Raw genomic sequence first — 18,862 nt, 5'->3', positions numbered from 1 at the left:
TATCTTGCTTCATTTTTTCCTATGCATTTGTTTTCTGGAAGTATATTTATGTATCTAGCTTGTATTATTTTCCCCCTGAAGAGTGATATAGCCATTAATCTATTGATGATCATTGTATTTTTTTTTGCATCACATTTCAAAGACATATTTTGTTCATCTATTTCAAAGGCAATGTTAAAAAGATTATATGTAGAGATTATACACAGAGGGAGATGTTCTATCCACTGAATCACTGTCCAAATATGTTCAACAAACAGAACTCAGCAAGTCTGATGCCATGGTCCAGGAACTCCAGCCAGGGCTTCCACAGGGGTAGCAGGGAGCACCTAAGTAGTAGCTGGCCATCATCTATTGACTTCCCAGGCACATTAGCAGGAAACTGGATCCAATGTGTTCAGTAGCCAGGACTTAAAACCTGGCACTCTGAGATGGCACTCTCGTATGGCACAACACCAACTCCTGGCATCTTTAGTTATTTAGCAATGTGTATAATGTTTTTAAAGAAAAAAAAAAGAAATACAGAAACACTTAGGTATGGCATTTTTCTGACCAAAGCAATGTTCATAGATTAAACCCCATTTTATTTCTGCTTTCCGACTATTTGGCTTAGGTTTATTGTCTTTAACGTTGTCTTAAAATCTATTTTTTTCCTTCGTCATGATCATCTATATTTGACAAAATTTTTATTTTCAGTATGTGTGTGCATTATTGCATCACCCTGAAAGCTATCTGAGTTCACTTTTAATTGGTTATTGTTTGCATTCATTCAACTTTTCAATGTTATTGATGCAGCAGCTTTTGACCTCTCTAAATTAGAACTGATTCCTTATTAACTTATTTGACAAACACTAATTTCTTTCTAAAGAACATATATCAATTACAAAATCATATTTGATATTTAATTGTGTTTCTATTCTTTTGGGCAATTGAATATACTATCCCTACTGACTAAGCACTTAGAATTAAAGTTGTGCCAAATAAAATTTATTTGAGGGACGTAATTACACAGTATTTGGAAAGACTCTTATATCTATGTTGACATGTTAGATTTGTCAATGACAAGCTAAATCTGGTAACCAATCACAGCTATTTCTATTCCCATCACATTGATTCTGGCTTACTACTCATAAATAAACAGTGTTTTTTCTGCTTCATATTCAGAGAAGAGGAACTGGCACATTTCTCCTTATAGATTATGCATAATTTTGCTTTGCTTTTCTTTACCAAAATCCCTGCAATGTTTTTTTTATTATTATTAATTTAGATAAGTACTAGTAGAAATGCATAAGAGCTGGCCCAATGTAGTAGCCTAGTAGCTAACATCCTTGCTTTGCACACATTGGGATACAGTATGTGGCTCCTGTCCCTGTTGCCCTGCTTCCTATTCTTCTCCCTGCTTGTGGCTTGGGAAACAATTGAGAATTGCCCAAAGTCTTGGAATCCGGCACCCATGTGGGAAACCTGGAAGAGACTCCTGACTCCTGGCTTCAGATTGGCTCAGCTGAAGCCACTGCAGCTGTTTGGGAGTGAATCAGTGGGTGGAAGATTTCCACTCTGTCTCCTCTGCTCTCTTTATACCTGAATTTCCAATAAAAATTAATAACTCTTTAAGAAGAAATACACAAGACTATATAGATGAGTAAATGCACAAAATTTTAGGAGCATTCTGTGATTATGGTAAAATGTCATTATTATAGTTATATTATTTATTGAATTATTTACTGAATAATATGATACTTGCTGTCCCTCCAAATTCTACAGACCTATACATGCAATGATACAAAAAAAAATCATTTTAATTTTATAATGTCATGTTATTTATACCAAACTGTTTTCTTTGGGAGGTTGATAAACTACTACACTATTGTTGCACAAAGAGAAATTTCAGAAGGAAAGATGTGTGACAGCAAGGCCTGACACCATCAAGAAATGTACTGTGGGAGAGGGGAGATGGTCCAGGTGAGACCAAGACATGCTTAGTTAACAGCTGATGTGTTTATGCCATCTGTTCATTTGGGCTTCCTTTGCCTCTAAGGTATGAGAAAGTAATGCAAAGTCACACAAGATCACCCCTGGCAAAGTCATTTAATGGAAAAACTTAATTGTGCAATACTTTTTTGTCTTACAGTATAGACATGTTTAATGTTAACACATTCAGACATAAATTTCTTTTATTATTTCTAGATACTTATTCATCCCAAGTCATCCCAGAATTTAAGCTAATAAAATTTTAAATATCCAGAAGAATTTTAACCAAAAAATCGTTGCAAATGTTATTTTTGCAATTTTAATGCTTATGAGAGTTGATGATCCATCCTCAAAATATTGTCATTACTCATTGTGTTTTCTGTTTCTTGATAGCTAATTAGTCTCTACAATGTATGCTTCACAAGGCTACAAATCAATTTCTATTCATTTCTGCATTTCTGTTCATTCTATAGTTACTACTATGACAAAGCAACTTGACACAATTTTATGACAGATATTATTAAGTTTGTGAACAAATGCCTTATTATATTAAAGCTACTTGGATATTAGGAACATTTACATATGCACACATGCATAATGTAAAGCATATAATTTACAAATGAAACATGTACACATAAAATGGATAATTATACATACATTCTATATATGTGTGGAAATGGGTATTTGCTTACAAATATGTGTACATGTGATATATGTATATATAGAGAGAGAACATGCAAAAAATTTAAGAATCAGCAAATATTTGAACAAGACTCTAGTATTTTGTAATTTTCAGAAAGAAAGACATAGGTCATTATTCCAGTACTACCCATATCCTAGCACAGCATTTAGTGCAATATTTTAACTCTCTAAAAATGTATTCTTTTTCTGTTTCTTTATTGCCAGATTTCAAATGCAAGCTTCTCTCCCAATAACCTTAAGTTTTCAATTTTTGGTTACAAGAACTACTTCATAAGACTAAAAAATTCATTTTTTTCTGTTGGCTGGAGTTAAGCTCTCAGTCTCAATTTTAAAGTGTATTACTATATAATTCCTTGGGTTGCTGCCACCTAATTGTTAGAAGTAAGTGGTTCCGGGACCCTGGCTTCAGCCATTGTAACCACTAGCAGAGTGAGCAAGAAGGAAGGCTGGGCTAAATCTCTCCTTGTCTTTGCTATCTTGCCTTTTAATAAATAATTCTTAGGAAAAGCCTCAGAAAATTCAGTTTGGCTTACATAATTATAAATTTTCTTTTCAATAACAATTTCCTGATTTCCTGATTTCAGTCATGTGAACTGTAATAATGGAAATGCAAATATATCACTTTCTCACAAATTTTGTGTAATATGCATGATGTCAGAAGGCTGTGGATATTCTGAATATAAATTAAGCTCAAAGATATAACATTGGATCAAATAAAAACTTTAATAAAAATTCAGTTTACTTCATTTTAATCGGTACATTGTAGATGAATGAATGCCCTTTTTTATATTTAATTTCAGCTCAAACATTTCATTTTAGTTTGTACTAGGTGATGACAATAGGAAAGGAGAATATGGAGAGAAAGATTAGCAAAAGGATTATACTTGTATATATTTGTGAGGATGTACTAGTAAATGAAATAGTAATGAAATTCAGCAAGTATGTGAAAAGCACGCACTTAAGTCATATTTGGGAATTTGTGTTGTGTAAGCTATTGGAAAAAATAGGCATTCATTTTGATGACTCAATACAATTCAACATGATCAGAAACAAAAGTGTTTATGAATTCAAAGTATGTTTAAATAAAAAACCTATTGAAGTTGAAATCAGCATATGAGAGCAAGAAATAGAAAGATTTTCTCATTAGACCGTGAAATGAAATGAATTCAAATTAAATATCTAAAGAATTCAAACCATAAAGAATAATTATTTGATAAACTGTTCTCATTTGTTCATGAACATATTGTGTTTTTTCAGTTTACTGAGCAGTTTTTTTGCATCAGTGTTTACGAAAATTCACTTTCATGCATTTTATATGTAAACTTTCCTTGCTTAAATGGAATTTTGCAAAAGTAAAATACCAAATGGTTACTTATCATTCAGTCGTAAGTACGCACTTAACAGAAGCTGATCTAAGTTTCACAATCTAATACACTTACATTAAATAGACTTGTGATTTAAATATAACTATCCATGAAATTATATATAGTTTCAATAATTAAATCATGATGTTCATTGAACACTGTAATTAACAAAATCATGCATTCACAGTTATTCTTTTTTCCAAATAGATATTATTCTAATTAATACCTTAGATTCATATTTCTCTGCTGTAAAGAAATATCAGAGTTCAATCATATATGCTTTCAGCAAATATATGCCAAGCAACAGAAAACTTCCATAAAACATAAAGAGGTGTTTACTTTCGAGAATTATGGACTTAATAGAAGACTGAATTGCTCTCAGAAAAGTGTCATATGGGAGAGTCAGTCATAACATATAATGATACACACGGCTCCTGTAAATGATCACTTCATAAAATCTACTAAAAATAATTCATAAAAGCTTTATTTGCTTGTCTCACACATTGTAATTGTGCTAAGTACCAATGAAATGAAAGCATGAACAAAAAAACCAACATAACAACAACAAGGCAAGAAAACTCATTGCATTTCGTAGTATGCAAGGAGATCAATCAAGGATAGAAATAGATCAACGTAAATAAATTGTAATAAGGATTATCGGAAGTATATTTGTTGTGATATTCCATAGCTAGTTGATAATGTGAATTCTTAAGAGTTAGTAGAAGCAGCATAGAAAGGCCAAAATTATTTTTGTCCTTTGGAAGATTTCATACCGAATGTCTGATCTTAAAAAATAGTTCCCTGACACACTCTTCTATAAAATGAGATTAGTAGAATTTTATAAAAAAAATTTTTGAATATTTTATAAGTACAAAATAGTACACACAGCACACATATTTGTAAAACACAGAAGAACTTTCAAAACTCAAGGAAGAAAGAATTAGGAAGTACACTCATGTTGGTGCAGAAAGTTTTGAAATCCTTTTTATAGTTTCTTCATTTTACTTTTTCATGAATGTTTCAAGACCTCCTCATAAAACATTGCGTTACAGTATGTAATAGCACATGTATTACGCATATCTCCAGGCAACTGCAAGCTGGAGTTCCTTGAGGAAATTTTAACAGGTATGATATTTCAAGCGGCACGCCATAGAGACTGTTATTACCAGAAATACCTAGCTAATTTGATGCACATGCTAGTTTGAAAACTTTAGTGTTTAATTTTGGATGCAAGACTTTATGTAGGTAAAAAGGAGATGATTAAGACAATAACAGGTGCTGAAGATCAATTTAAATATTCATATTACCCTTATCGCACTTTGTTTTCCTTAATAACAACAACAAATGATTTGCTTATGTGAAAGACAAAGCTATAAAAAAACGAGTGTGAGAGGGTTACAGGGAGAAAGACATTGTTTCATCCCTTTTCCACACCGCAAATGGCTGTGATTCTACTAGTTCTGAGCCACTACTGAAAGTCCAGAGCTCATTGTGTGTGTCTCATACAGGCCATCTTCCACTGCTTCCCCAAGGCATGGCAGCAGATTGAGAGTGAAGCTGCTGGGGCATAAACTGGCAGCCCCAAGGGATGGCAGCATTGCGGGCAGAGGTCTTACCAAGAACGTGACAATCCCAGCTCCTTTTCATTTTCTTCTAAGTTGTTAATACCCTGTGTGTTTACTGTTATCAATTCATCTTGCTCTAAGTGGTTTCTTGAAATCGTACGCTAGTGGAATATTTTGCCTGAGGGATCTCCCTTCTTACTATTTTGCAAAGGGAGCTTTAAAGCCATTAAAAATTAACCGACAAAGTGCAAAGGATATCATACTTGCAAGTGCAGTCTATCAAACAGCCAAATGATTTCAGGTGAGTTTGCTCAGGTTTTTTGTTAGACTTGATTTAAATACACACATTATTTCAACTGGGGGAAGATTTTGAGGTTTAGGGAAATAATGGCATATTTGTCTATGCGCACAATGAACAGTTTGTAGCACACAGCAGGCATCTACGCCAAATGACCCTTGAATATCCACGCCTCAGCAGTATGCAACTTGGCCATCTTCCAAACGATGTTTTCCCTTAATCTGGAGGAAGAAAATATGAATTTAAATGGTCACTTAAAGCATATAAGCACACTAGTCACTTTCTAACATAAATTTGACAGTTTTGGAGAATTAAAATAAATGGATGGTAGAGTCTTCAAAAACTTTATCTTTCTAATATTAGGAATGTTTTGTGCTTGCTGCTTAGCAATTTTCACTTTAGGAGCCAAAAACAAGCTCATTTTCTCCACACACAAAAGTTAAAATCTAGTGATAGGAGGTCAGTACTATAATTTTGTGTTTTTTAAAAAAGAGAAAGTTGGCTTTCCCCAAAATAAGTTGTATCCATATCATTGTTCCGTACAAAGCTGATTTAAGGCAAGCAATTTTGTTCATGAATTTATTGATAACTTCAACAGGAGACAACCAAAAAACCAAAGGAGCTTGCAAGTTAACAAGCTCTGCTCATTTCCTCAGAACTGGAAAACAAGTTGAATTATGCTGTAAAAACTTTACATTTGTAAGATTGATGTATTTGCACAGCGTGGGAGACATAGGGGCATAGAGAGTTCTCTGTCCATTCACATTACGAACACATGAAGCCCCTAGGGCTGAGCTAGACCAAGGAACTGGATCTGGGTCACCTCTGTGGGTGGCAGGAACCAGAAACCTGAACTTAGCATGAGCAAAGAGGATACCTGGATTCGAAGAACAAAGTAACTGATACCAAACCCAGTACTTCCACTTGGGATGTTGTTTTTGAAAGTAGCAGTTACACCAAATGTTCACCCATGTAAACCTTTATGTCAGGAGCCGTGTACTATAGCCACACTGAAGCCATTTTGAATATAGAACTATGGGCCAGTGGAAAATCCCTGGCTGGCTAGATGCTTGAGAAAGAAGTTATGAAACTAATCACACGCTTAGCTTCAATTGTTTGTAGCAACTGTTTTAGAATATGATTTATGCTGTACCTGCCGACATCTTGTTACTGATTACCTATGCTATTGTTGATATGCTGGTTACTATGGTTGATATGGTGGCTGCTCAAGAACAATCGGTCTGGAGACCATGGCTTGCGTCCTAGTTTCTCCTTTCCTCCCTGAGCCTTAGTTACTGAAGAATATAAAAACCCTCAGTTGAAATCAATAAATTGACAGCTTGATCAGACATCCTGTCTTGCTGTCCATTCTTCGTGTCTCTTGTCCCCCAATCTCTCCTAGGTGGTTGCGACCCCCGTTGACTGTCCTGCTGGATGGGACAATTTGGCGCCCAACGTGGCTGGTGTGCAGACCACCGACAGGGAGATCGCCACACAAAAGGAGAGGCCTCTCGAAGTGGTGTTGAGTAGAACACCGGGTGAGCAGTTTAAATTCGTGGCGCAAATCTTACGGGGTTAAGGTAAGATGGGACAAGCATTATCACAGCAAGAACTATTCTTGCAAGGTTTTATCAGTCTTATAGACTTATTCAAGACACGAGGAATTTGGGTGATTAAAAAAGACCTCAAAACCTTTTTGGATTTTGTTGGTCAGATTTTTCCCTGGCATCCCCAGGAAGGTTCTATATAAGTCAATTAAGGTTTATATAAAAAAACAAAAAACAAAAAAAAATGTGTTCTGTAACTTGGTTTAACAAAAGTAATCTGATATAGAGTGGTCCAAATCCACTGTTAAATTAACCTAAAGCATGAGATGAATTATGTGTGCTTGTTTTACAAAATATCTCCAGGTTAAAGTATTTCAAAGAAGAGGTTGGAAGTTGCAAGAGATTTAATAGTTATGTGTCTCTGTTCTGACATGTTTGGTGTTTGTGTTTATGTTTGTTTTGTCAATATTGTTGGTGTTCTATTATTTTTGTCCGGACAAAAACTAAATTTTGTTTTAATACTTTTCCTCCAGTTGTGTCTTTGTCTTGAATTGTTAAGTTGTTGTTCTTGTTCTGAATTGTATGCGTGTGTGACTAACTGACAGAAGAGATGGGACGGACCATGACTAACCTACTTTTTCTCTTCTGGTAAATAATTTTAGAGAGGTTTAACAAATTTAACAGAACCTGGCCAGACCATACTCCCCATCTCCACCACGGAAATGTTCTTGTGTCATTTTCTTGCTGTTTGGTCTTCAACTTACAGTTTTGTCCTTGCATTGATTAAGTCTAACATACAGTATTTAACATGTTCAGTTAAATGCTAAAGGTACTTTTTGTTTAACTCATTTAGACCTCTAAATTCTTCATAGTCTCATAAATTTGAGGGTTCTAGTAGGATCCCTGGAACTCTCAAAGATTGAGACAAAATCTGAATAATGTACTTGTCAATTAAAATAATTTGGATTATAATCTCACAATATTATAAAAGTATGTTTAATTTGTTGCATCATATATGCTATTAAAGTAAATGAATATTTATACTTATTGGTCAAAATGTTTCCTATTCATAAAATTGATTCAGATTGTAAATTACTTGTGTTCTTATTTACAAGGAAGTATGTGAGATTTTGCCTTGCAGGAGAATAATGAATTCTTTAAAGATGCATAAATAAAACTGCTCATAATGTGTATATTTTCTGAATGTTTGCCTTTAAAACAATGGAATAGAAGTCTGATTCCTTGTGAAAAACAACAGTGTTTTAAATCTCCTGTAAGTTATTTTCATCTTATTAATAACTAAACCTGTTATCTAGCTTCAGTAAATTCCAAGGTAGTCTCTCAAGACAACAGCCAAATTGAAATTTTTTCGGCTCTTTTGACTTCAATAAAACAGAAGCTAAAGAAAAGCTCCAGGCCCATCAGCCATAAAACAAGGAAGAGGCATGCTTGGAGTCTGCCCTTTGAAGAATTTGGGACTTTGACTTTGTCCCGGTTGTGGTAATTCTTATCTGCCTTCATTAAAAAAAAAAAAAAATTCCAAATCAGCTAAAAGAAGGTTGTTTGAAAAAACTTTTCTTTCCTGGTTTTAAAATAAATTTGTGCTAAAATATGTTTCCATGAATTAGGAGAAATGGTTAAAAATTGTTTAAAGCATTGTATTTAAAAGTTAGTATGCTTTTATTTAGAAAATGTCTTAAGAAAAGTTGAGGAATAAATCTTATAAGCTTTACATATAATTGGCTATAATTTTAAAGATACTATTACAACATTGTTTAAGTTTTTAACATTAATACCTAATACGAGCTGACGTTAGAATTGATACCTGTGTTCAAAAAGTTTTTGAAGTGTGCATACACAGAAATGCTAGTAAATATCTAAAGATAAAAATATCTCCAATTTTGAAAGCTGTTAAAAAAAAAATTAAAGCACTGAACCTTAGGTAGTCTCTGTTTAATTGGTGAATTTGTCAATTATCTATCCAGCTTCAGTAAGCTCTATTCTTGTTCCTACTTCTGAATTTGTTAAAGTTCTGAAAAAGTTATGAGATGATTTTATGCACAAATTCCTGTGTTTAAGGTTATATTTGGTGATTGACTAAGGAAATATACATTTTGCCTTTCAGTTAAGTAATCCCTTGGATTCTGTATATTGTCTTTGTTAAATTCTCATGATTTAAAAAAAAAACTGTGTTTAAAATGTTTGGGTGATCATTTATAAGTGAAAAAAAAATTCTGATCTATTGCTGTTTGAATCAGTCTGATTAAATGGGTGGTTATTATAATGAGAAATCTTTGATCAAATACTTTAAGGCCTCTTGGCATAATTAATAGACTTAACTCTTCTGGTTCTGGGATTTCTAATAAATAAATAAATAAATAAATAAATAAATAAATAAATAAAATAATAAAAATTTGAGGGGGCAGGGAGAATTGCAGAAAAGACATTGGGAAACCTTGCCAGTGGGGAGCCACAACTAGATATAATCCTGCCAGGAAGGTTAGCTCTAAAAAGTACAAGAGTGTGTAAAATCCTATAGGTCATATCACAGCGCTGAACATAGAGACTTTGTATTCTAGAATTCCAGCAGACCTATTGTATCCATTAAAACTAAAGTTTAATTATAAATTATAGGTATGGTTTATTCAGACTACTAAGAGCAAAATGTAATTCTAAACAATTGGTAATTTTAACATACTTAAGAAAATTCTCAAGTAGCTCTTAAAAGCTGTTGTTTTATGTGTGTTACCTGATATGTATGTGTATGTTTATGAATGAGAATTACTAAGCTAAATCCTTTTTGAAAATAATGTATAGATGCATAATTAGGCTCTTAGAGAGTCATGTCCATTATTGTTTTCTCAGGATCTACAAGATCTGTTCAGCTCAATAGTTTAACATGATTTCAAATGCATTTACTGCTAGGGTACAGTTTCAAGACTGGCCATGGAGCCCAAATCCACATAAGTTAAATGGAAAATATATGAGTATATGTATGTAAGTGTTTAATGATAACTCAGATCTCAGAGAATGTTAATACGCTAACATGGGAAGCAGCTCTTACAGCAGACTCATAGACTAACAATTTTGAGTAGCACTCAGTGGCCTCGGAATCAGCCCAAAAGGCATTCTGGTCTGACAGGAGAGCGAGCAAGAGAACAAGCATATCAGGTATGGAATGCCAGGACACTGCTGCTAAGAGTGTCCCTCCGTGAAGGACCTCAGTGGTCCACACCCCAGTGCAAAGAAGCAGCCATCAAGGACAGTTGTGCTCTTCTCTCAATGGAGGAGAGAACTTCCACTTTGTGTGTGGTCTTGTCTAATGGGGTTGTTGTGGATTCAAGAGGCTTCCACAGCCTAAACACCATGTGTCTGGAACCTCAGGTGATCACTGACGTCACACATAAGAGTGCTAATTTGTTAAATCCACTAGAGTCACTGTGTACACTGTCTTCCAATGCAGGAGCTGTATATTCAGAGTCATAGTACACCTTGCTGTATTTTAGTATAAAGATTTATCATCTCAGTTTTGATTATGTTTGAATATTTAACTCTTTTGCTCTAAGAAGTCAACTTGCATTTACCTGTCCTGTGATGGGCTTATATCCTGATGCTGTATGCTAATCCTTGCATTGTGCCTTCTGATTGATCTAGGTTAGCAGTTTTATACTGCTCAGAAGTTTCATGTGTTCCATTGAGCTTATTGGGTATGTTCCAATATTTGAGACTTAAAGAAGTTAATTTAGACAAATGTAAATCTCGTCCATAGTCTTAAATTAATGTTCACTCTGACAAAAGTTGAAACCTAACAATTCTTTTACATCTAAGTTCTGATGTTCAAATATTCAAACTACTAACTGAACTCACAACATGCTAGGTTGGGAAGAGTTACAACTATGTTATGTTTTACTATTTAGACTTCAACACAGAGAAACTTTTCAAGTGCCAGGATGTACACCAAATACCTGATGATTTCTGCCTTCTATCAGGAACCACAAGATGGACCCCCTACAGCTGCTGTTACCCAACGGCGCCCCCCTCTCAGCAGGAAGTAGCTAAGAGCAGATGACGACGCCCTTTCTCCCTAAAAACAGTTGGGGTTCATTTCTGTTTGGAAATGTAGGAGTCAGATGGGATGATAGGCAGTTAGGGTCTCTGGTTCCTGATAAAACTGTTTTGTATACATGTAACATCTTAGCACTATGTGATTCTGGAATGTTAGTATTTTCAACAATACTTGTACATTGTTAAGTATGTCTTCTTGAATCTCACCAGCCAGCTGCTCCCCAATATACCATCATATATGTATCACCCCAGTATAAGTTCACAATATTTCGGCCAGAGTGATAAAAATTAATCAACACCTCTGGGGACAACAGTCTAACACCTTAGTAAATTTCACCAGTCAATTAGCCACCAGTATAATTAAAATGAGACCCCAGTTCTACCCATGTCAGGGAAAGTTATTCTAAATGGCATTAAGCTGGCAGCTTGCATGTTCAAGAAATGCAGCGAGGTTATGGCCTTAAAAACCTTGACGGTTGCTGCAATGGCTCAGGCTCCCCAAGTGATAACACCCCACATTGTGCTGTGCGGCTCCAGTCTTCAAAGAGGCTCATCTAATATAATGAGGCATGGCTTTTCCTGGGTAAGCATTTAGCCAATGACGGGCATCTTTCTGGTACCCCGCCAACCTAAGACAGGGAGCCCTGGATGACTGGCAGAGCTGCCCAGAGACGGGTAAGAGTTGAGGGTCCCTCAGAATGAACCTAAGACAGGCAGTGCTTATCTTGCCTCAAGGAACCTTTTTCTTTTCGCCGCTTTCATTGATATATAGAAAAGAGGGGGAGATGTCAGGAGCCGTGTACTGTAGCCACACTGAAGCCATTTTGAATATAGAACTATGGGCCAGTGGAAAATCCCTGGCTGGCTAGATGCTTGGGAAAGAAGTTATGAAACTAATCACACGCTTAGCTTCAATTGTTTGTAGCAACTGTTTTAGAATGTGATTTATGCTGTACCTGCCGACATCTTGTTACTGATTACCTATGCTATTGTTGATATGCTGGTTACTATGGTTGATATGGTGGCTGCTCAAGAACAATCGGTCTGGAGACCATGGCTTGCGTCCTAGTTTCTCCTTTCCTCCCTGAGCCTTAGTTACTGAAGAATATAAAAACCCTCAGTTGAAATCAATAAACTGACAGCTTGATCAGACATCCTGTCTTGCTGTCCATTCTTCGTGTCTCTTGTCCCCCAATCTCTCCTAGGTGGTTGCGACCCCCGTTGACTGTCCTGCTGGACGGGACACCTTTATATAGAAAGTTTTCAATCTCTAAATCTTTACCCTACAGACTTTTAGAATGGGCTGAGCAGAAGTGACTCCACGACGCTGCCAAAGTTAGGTAAATGCTCTCATCCAGGAATATTTGGAATGTCAAATCATCCTAACCTTGTCTCTGTGATAAAGGTCAATACTTGCCATGATGAGTATCCTGTGTTACTCATAACACACATGCACAGATAGAGGATCTGCTGCTTTCTGCCATCCTGCGAGCCTAAGCTATGTAAAAGCCCAGTGCTGTGTATGCTGGGTAGCTATCTGCCTCACACGGTCCCCAATCACGTGAGCATGCCAGGACTACTATCTCCCACCCGGAAGCAGCTCATCAGATTTTGCACTAATGAAACACTTAGCCTAACATTAAAGTCTCTCTCTCACTCTCTCTCTCTGTCTCTCTCTCTGTCTCTCTCTCTCTTTGCCTCCAATTGAGAGTCTAGCTTCTGGCCTGAACCAACTCTCAGGATAAGAACTGAGACCAACCCTCCCTCCCCCGAACTCCTCTCCTTCCTCCCAGCTCTCTTTGTCTCTGGGGCTAACAGTGGGGGAGGACTACAGGCTAACTGCTGAACACCCAGCCCCTGTGCACGCCACTAGCTCCCTGAGAAAACCTCCCGCTATTCATTCTGTTCCACCTGGCTGCACTCTGTCTGCCATCTTGCCTTTCTTCTCTTTCCCTATATTTCTTCCCTCCCCCGTCCAAAGTTGGTAGACTAGCTTGCATTTTCTCTCGCCATTTAGGGATATCTGAGCTGCAACAGTTACTCCCTTTCATTTTTCTTTGACTCACACTCACTTATGGAGAAAAACTCTCATAGCCTTTTAGCCATTGCTACACCAAGCAGATTAACAGAGGCCTACTACTCGTTGCGCATAAAGAATGAGTGTAACCACTTTCTCTGTGTGTCTCTCTTCTCACTTTTGCTCTCAAACTTTGCTCTCTATGAAAAATCCCTGGTACCATATGGAGAAACTCCATCAAGCGTTTATCTAGGCTCTGGCCCGCAGCAAGTGGTAGGGATGTGCCTTTCTTCAGGCCAGTATTCTCCTGCGAAAGACCCAGGAGGACTGTGGAGATGACTCTTCCTTCCAACCTTCCTGAGATTCTGCAGATGCTGCCACCTTGGCACTTGGTCTGCACATCCCAGCTGGGCTGGAGAGTCTAAGTGCCCTACAGAGTCACCACTTGATGTTCTCCTAAAAAACCCTCAAAAACCCTACGACTCTCAGACCTCCAGCCACACCAACTGATTTTCTTCTGCAATGAGGCTTGGACTCAACACAAATCAGACAGTGGCTGAATTTAACCAGAAAATGGAATGTTTGACTTCCAAATTCTCCACGATCTAGATTACATCTGTCTCCACAAAGACCAATGTGTAGAGGGTTTTTATGTTTAAAATTTTTATTCCTCCGTTCTTGCCCTCTGTCAATCTTGCTCTCCCTGGTCATTTCTTCTACTACTCTGAGCCATCAAACTCCTGCTTTCACTGTTCCTCTACCCAGTCTGACTCCCAAGTGTTCAACCAAGGAGAACCTGCCTCTCTTATTCAGTCTCCTCCACATGCTGAATCCCAATCACTTGCCCACTCTGTCTAGCCAGCCACCTGAGGGGCAAAACTCTCTTTGAATCTTTCCCCATGTTCCTCCTTCCCCCAGCAGTCACAATTGCTATTCTTGCCCTTCCTTTGTGCAGCTTGGCAATTGCTCCTTCAGTGTTAAACCTGCTCTCTCTGGCTGCAGTTTCCCAGTTGCAGTTGCCCTTTAGAATACAGTATGTTGACTGCAACCCCTAAACCTTAACCAGGAGTGGCAGGGGTAGGAGTAGACCAATTAGCATAACCTTAAAAACTGCGCTTTGTTGCTTGCCAAACTCGTTTTTTAACTTGATTTAACAGAATCCACCAAAAACAATGGGTATTCAACTCCTGTTACAGATCCCCTAGAATATTTTTTTTAAATTTTAATATTTTAACTTAAACCAGATAAATGTTTTATAAATGTAAACCTAAGTACTCTTCTCCTCTTACATTGTAAGAACAGCATCTGTACATGATTAAACATAGCTTTGCATCCTCTAAAAATATAACATTTGTATCAAAGATAAACTAGTATAGAATTGAACCCTAATCTTATGCTAAATTGTTGTGCAGTATAACATAAACTCTGTACTTTTATCTACACATATGTTGTTGCAATATCTTTTAAATGATTTTGTCTAACTGGCGATTGCAAAATTTTTAGCTACCTCCAGTAAATCCCAGCTCTGACTCTTTATTGTCTCAATATATGCGATGAACCAACGTGCTCTTATCTGTAAGGTTTCATTTTAAGGTAATCATTGTGTTTTCTGTCTCCCGTTAAATTCTTATTATTTCAAAACAGTAGCAGTTGTGTACCTGTTTTACAAGTATTTGGGTGACCACTTCATGTCAACAATTAAACCTGTGTCCTTTAAAGAGATCCTGTTTCTACCAGATATTTTAAGCCTTCTTGGCATCCTTGACTGGTTTTCAAAGATTTCAAATTTGGGGATTTTGATATTTCCAGTGAGGAATCCTGGAAATTTCAAAGGATTTATATCTCACTTTGTAGACACAACAACTGATTAGGCAGTTTGGATTATATTAAAAATACTGCCAAGATACAAATCCATGCAAGCTTTTGTTAAATCAAAATTGTACTGTTACAAATGTCTGAAGATTAAACAAGCTTTATGACCTATTTTGTGTTATCAGTCATAATTGTTATCTTGATTCAAAAAAGCCCAGGAGCCTAAAAGTTATGTCTTCCTATGAAAGTCTATATGTGCTTTTTAAAACTCTGTGTAGAGTAAGCAGGTGCCTCTTCATGGTTAATTAATTTTGGGGTTCTAGTCATGACTGTTTGAAATCTGACTATTTGAAATTAAAAATACCATTTTGTGTTTTTCTTTTCCTGTTTGTAAAATATCAGAAAACAAAACAAAACACAGAAGATGAAAAATTCATGTTACCAGTAATAGGAAGGACTTCTATGATAGGCTGTTATAAAACATTTTAATCCATTACCCATTAGTGCTTGAGTTTGCTAATCAAACAAGTTGGTCATGTTATATTCTAATTGCTCTACTTAATGTAAAATTTAGTTTCTAGAGTTGCTCAGCAAAAATCATAAATATTTTGGCTTCTTATGTAAATTAAGTATAATGTAAATGGTAATTGTAAAGATATACTTTTGTCCCAAATTTATAACAGGCATCAGACCTTTGGAAGAATGTGTTTTAAAAAATGTTTTTTGAGAGTATTCACTTCCTGTTGTTATCATGAATGAGAAATCTGTAGGTTCTGATTCTGTTCTTCATTTCTACTCTGCTTTCTATAAGAGTCGGAAGGACTCCAGGACGTACAGTTAGACCTCCAGACCTTGCAAAAGGGACGGCTATCTCTCTCTTTCTCTCTCTCTCATTTTCTGTAAGAATGCCAGCTTATATATACAAGAAGCCTAATTATTTTCTTATGACCAATACATTATCTTATCACATATTAAAAACAGTCAGGATATACATTTGACTAATTAGTTCAGTCCATTAAAGATTTGGGGATTGGGCCCAGCGTGGTGGCACAAGTGGTTAAGGTCCTCGCCTTGCATGCCCGGGATCCCATATGAGCACCAGTTCTATCCCAGCAGCCCCGCTTCCCTTCCAGCTCCCTGCCTGTGGCCCAGAAAAGCAGTCGAGGACGGCCCAAAGCTTTGGGACTCTGCACCCTCGTGGGAGACCCGGAAGAGGCTCCTGGCTTCGGATTGGCATAGCATCGGCCAGTTGCGCTCACTTGGGGTGTGAGTCATCGGACGGAAGATCTTCCTCTCTGTTTCCCCTCTCTGTATATCCGCCTTTCCAATAAAAAAATAATAAAAATAAATCTTTTAAAAAAAAAGATTTGGGGATAGAACTGAGCCTCTGCTTGGCTGACATCATATTGACTGCCTCTTTGGTCCAGTTTTATAGAAACGGGTGTGAGGAAGAGCATGGTAGATAACGTAAGGCCTATTAGTGTAGCTTGATCTAGGGTTCTGCACTCAAGGAGACCTGAAAAGGCTAGTTCACCCACTTGCCACGTGAGACGACAGAAAATCAGGCACACAGCTGCCCAAGACAGAAGGGGCCCTCAAAGAACCTTGCCAACTCTGTCAAGATCCAGGCCACTTGAACCAGAACTGCCCTGGGACTCGAAGGACTCTTGGTTTGTAGCCAGAGTTGTGGGTTTGGGCCACAAGCTAAAAATCCCTTCACTCTGCCCAACTTCCAAAGCAACAATTGCTATAGAAGGGATGGCCTAGGGTCAGTGACATCACAGAAAAACTATATATGTCATCTAGTGATTCCTCCTGTTCTGTGCTAGACTCCCTTCAGACCAACTCTCCTCTCAGTCCAGCCAGGTCATGGGCACAAATGAGAGTGTCACACCTCCCTTGTGATATCTCTTACAGTACCATATGAAGAGATAGATAAGTTGGAGCTCTCATTTTCCTGACCAGGCCTTCCCTCCCACCTAATTATCAAACCCCTCCTGTCAACTTCTATTCGCCTCTCAATGGGAAAACTTCTGGATTTGGGTAGCAGAACTTTTGTGGTTCGTCCAATGATGGTTCTTTGGGACCTGATGTGTTTATTCTTTTTGTTAAATATGTCTGCTCCAGACTTTAGATAAAAAGAGTCCTAAGTGCCCATGCATGTAAAACCTCAGAAAAGTTTCTGTTAGCTGGCCTTGCAGCCGCTTCATGGCCTTCCTTCTGCTAGAAACCTAGCTTGACCACAGCATCCAACTTAGTTCTCACTCAGCTCACAAAAGTGAGAACAATCATCCTGATTCCTGACCACAGCCAGAGTTTTCATAAGCAGGAGGCGGGAGTGATGGGGCCCACTACTTGAAGCAGGCTTTACCCAGTCCCTCAGCTCTATTAGAATTGTTCTTTGCCACAATATGCATGATTTTCATTTCTTTTTATGCTTTGTTTGCTTTGAAAAGCCCTCACTAATCAATCTTTTAGCCAACTCTTTTTGGCTCAATATAAACCTCTTCTACAATGTTCTGGCCGGGTCCTCTCTGTGACACTCCCTCCCCCGCTTTAGCTTGAAACAGTGCCCAACAATACCATAAAGCAAATGGCTGGGAAGTTGGGTTAGACTGAGCAAAAGTGACTCCATCACCCTGCCACAGTCAAATAAAAACACTCGCTGAGGAAAGTTTAGAATGTGGAATCACCCTATGCTTATTTCTACACAAATGGTCAACACCTGCCGTGATGTGCTACACATCACACAAAGGCACAAACCTAAGAGCTGCTGACTTCTGCCTCCCAGTGGGCCTGAAGTGTATAAAAGCCCAGTGCTGTATAACTCTGGGCAGCTATTAACCTCACAGAATCCTCTGTCACATGGAAGTGGCCCTAGGCTGTCTCCCACCAGGGAGCAGCTGGACGAACTCTTTCACCTGACACTTTGTAAACTGAAAGTCTCTTTCTCTCACTACCAATTGCCTGCAAACCTAAAGCAAATATGATCAAATAGTTAATAAAATTCAACAAGGAGAATGAAACATCTCTGGCTATTGAACAAGGACCTAATAGTTATAAGCTTAAAAAGATTTTATTTGTTTGCTTGAAGGAAACAGTGTTGTGGTATAATACGTTAAGCTGCTTACAGTTCTGGCATCCCATACAGTAACTTGACCAGTGCCCAGCTGTTTCACTTCAGTCCAACTTCCCTTCTTATCTTCCTAGGTAAACAGCAGAGAATCACCCAGGCGTTTGTACTCCCAACACTCAAACTTCTGGCTCCTATCATGTGCTTAGTGTAACCTTGGCCCTCGTGGGCTGCTGTAGGCATTTGGAGACAGAAAAACAGATGGGAGATAGCTATTTCTGCTTCATCTTCTCTCTCTGTAATTCTACCATTCAAATAAAAAAAATACAAAAGTAATTAAATAACAAATTACAATACTTCAAAAATTTTAGTTTTTCCACTAATCAATACACACTAAGTTGTTCAAAGATTATGTTTGCATCATTATTTTCTCCTATTTTAAAAGTAAATA

The sequence above is a fragment of the Ochotona curzoniae genome, unplaced genomic scaffold, assembly GCF_017591425.1.
Source record: "Ochotona curzoniae isolate NIBS_2020 unplaced genomic scaffold, NIBS_Ocur_1.0 contig_3190, whole genome shotgun sequence".
Taxonomy (NCBI): Eukaryota; Metazoa; Chordata; class Mammalia; order Lagomorpha; family Ochotonidae; genus Ochotona; species Ochotona curzoniae.
The sequence above is the reverse complement of the archived record's forward strand: the minus strand, read 5'-3'. Positions refer to the sequence as shown.